A 3,173-nucleotide genomic window follows, 5' to 3' on the forward strand; every position below is an offset into this window, starting at 1 on the left:
ATTATGTCTGTCTGCCACACTTCTCACAAAAGACTCACCAGTGTATACTAAAGAAAGTCTAAACATACAAGAGCCAAACAAAGGACCAAGCTTAGCAGCTTTGTTTATGGGGTCAATAAAAGTTTTTATGGAGGGAAAAAATGACACAAAATGTTGGAACATGTTGGAACAATAACAAAAACACATAGATGTTTGAAAATTGTTCTAAATAAAGAGATAATGATATCATTACTTTCCCAAATGTTGTTACAAATACAAAAAGGTTCAAACATGTTTAAACTTTCATTTTGAAATGTTTGAACAATTTTGAACTTTAGTGACTGAAATGTTCTTTTACTCAAAATAGTTCAAACTTATTACAAATGTTATTTCAAAACCATCTCGGTGACTTGGAATTGACTCTAGTTGTAAAAGTGACACCAAAATGGAAGCTATGAGTGTGGTTAACAACTTTGTTGGTGATGCCAGTTTTCCACACTAGTGTCACTTTTACCACACCAGTACATATCTTGAATACACAAATAAATGCCTTGTTGGCTCTGACACCATGTTTTGTCCCTTTCATTCTTGTTACAACATTCATCGCAACTTTATGGTGCCTATTTTTGAAAATGCAGCCATCTTTTTTTCCACCAATCTTTTTTTTCGCCCTATCGCACTATTTTTGCAGTCTGCAGAGGATGTCATCCACAAAATTTACTTCCTGTGGCCTAATTATAAGCTAGAATTAATTTCTACGGGTTCTGAAAACGACGTCTAGAAAGGAGTGTTAACTGCGCCGATTGAAGGTTTTTATACACGAACGGAGTCAATCTAGAAAATTGCCAGGTGCGTCTTGTTACCTGAAGTAGGGATACTGCAGAGTGTTGAAAGTTATAGATCACAAGATAGAAAAAGTTCTAAAATACCGATATAAGGTACATGTACAGAGGACTTGTGGAGCGTTTAAAAAAGGCCGTTCAAACAGAAATAGTAACTTTAATTAGCCTGAAAATTATCGGGCTGGAAAATCGGTAGTTTCGTGTTTTTTAAAGTCATGAACACTATAGAAAGCTATGAAGACTTGTTGTTAGCATAAAATGAACAATTCTAGTATATCATTTTAAGCTGTGACTTCTACGCCTTTTTAACTTAAAAACGACGCATTAACCGGAATATTGCAATGGACTGCGCCGAATGACTTTCCCCGAATGACGTATACATGGATTTTCGATAGATGAGCGTTGTTTTCAAAGTTAGGGACGCTGGAGAAAAATCCATGATTCTAGTATGCCATTATTCGCCTACGTGTAATTCGTAAAGCGTTTAAACGGCGTCCAAACACAAATATTGACCGCGCCTGTCGAAGGGTAAGGTACACTTTAAAGGTACAAAAGTAGTTTGTCTACATGTGGTATCCATCGCACTAACGAAAACTTGGGAAATGGTATTAGGCCACAGCAAGTACATTTTATGGATGACATCCTCTGCAAACGGCAAAAATAGTGAGATAGGGCGAAAAAAAAACAAGATGGGTAAAAGAAAAGATGGCTAAATTTTCCAAATATACGCAATAAACGTAAAAGTTGAAGAATTGAATTGACGAAACATGGTATCAAAGTCTACAGGACATTTATTTCTGTATTCAAGACGTGAACTATTGTAGTAAAGGTGACACTAGTGTGGTAGACTGGTATCGCTTACCAACATGGCAACTACACTCATGGCTTCCATATCGGGGCCAGTTTTACAACTACCAAACTAAATTTGTAGTTTCAGCTCTATAACTACAGTCATGGCTGCCTGACCAGTGTCACTTCTACAAGTACAACCATTAGTCTATAAAGCAACATATTTGCCCATTTTAGTACTTTCTCGTCATGTTTACCATCTGCGAAGGAAAAAGAAATTCTTGTTTTTTTTCTGAATTCAGGCAAAATGTCATGCGCGCGCTGATGTCATCCATAAAATTCACTTGCTGTGGCCTAAAAGATAAGTTGTAGGACTATGTGTTGACCAAACGTGCCATAATACGGGACAGCGCTGTTTCTTTATCGTTCTGTTCTACAATGAACCAAGTCCAAGTTGTTTGAGGAACGTGTCACTAATACTCAGCGTGGGGATTTCTGAGGCAGACAAAAGTCTGAGTAACTTATTTGATACCTTTCCTTTCCTACAAAGGACAACGGAAACAAATATTGACTTAATGTTTCTGTTGACGCACAATTCAGTGTTTACTGCAATGCCGTTTTTATACATGTTTTTGCCAATAAATCAATTACTACTACTCTTCTTCGGCTCTTTTCGTCACGGGAGACGGTCAACAGCTCAGTCTGGGCCTCAGTCAGTTACTGGCTACTGGTTACAGTTCTCGCCTGGCAGTGCCTCTGATTACTTATAAATCTAATCTTGGCACGGCAACTACTACTTCTACTAAAATAACCTTCTTTCTTAAGATAAGATAAGATAGCCTGTTTTTGCTTGTGTTGGTGACATTATTAATGTATTGATTTAGGAAAATGAGGACCTTATTTACATAAGCAGTGAGAAGAACAGATCAGTTGTAATGGTTAGAATCATTTGGCGAAGGTCTTGGGTCAGAACTAACGATAGTGATAAACATGTGCCTGCATCCAAGTCCGTATGAGTCAAAATCATTAATTATGGCGTGTTATGGCAGTTGTCAGCCTCTGTCTATACATTCAAGAAAATGTCTTCGTAATGCTCAAGTTTTACATTTTTTTTAAGAAGAAGACCTGGAATAAATGAATGCTATATTTACACCGGAAAATCCCATTGTTTTTCTTATAGGAGGAAGAACCATGGGTAACGCATTGGGATATCTGAAATGGATGTGGAGCTACAACCAGGCGTTCGCACCTGATCGCCATGAAGATTTCGTGGAGACAAACATCGGATTTCCGTGTCGCGTGGTGACCGGGAACAAGGCCGTGCAGTCCGTCTTCGATATCGATCTTTTCAGAAAGGAGGAATTTTGCTTTGGCCCAGTAGAAGTCCGGAAGGACTTTACGGACGGGGTCTGCCCAAGCATCACGTCCAACGGAAAAATCCACGAGAGAAAGAAGGCGCTGATGATGGATGTCATCTCTGAGGCTTACAAAGAGATCCCGGCCTCGACAGCAGATGCCGTGCTATCTAGCATCGCCAGCTGGGGCAGTAGACCGACCGACTCG

Source organism: Branchiostoma floridae, chromosome 12 (assembly GCF_000003815.2).
Source record: "Branchiostoma floridae strain S238N-H82 chromosome 12, Bfl_VNyyK, whole genome shotgun sequence".
In the NCBI taxonomy this organism is placed as follows: domain Eukaryota; kingdom Metazoa; phylum Chordata; class Leptocardii; order Amphioxiformes; family Branchiostomatidae; genus Branchiostoma; species Branchiostoma floridae.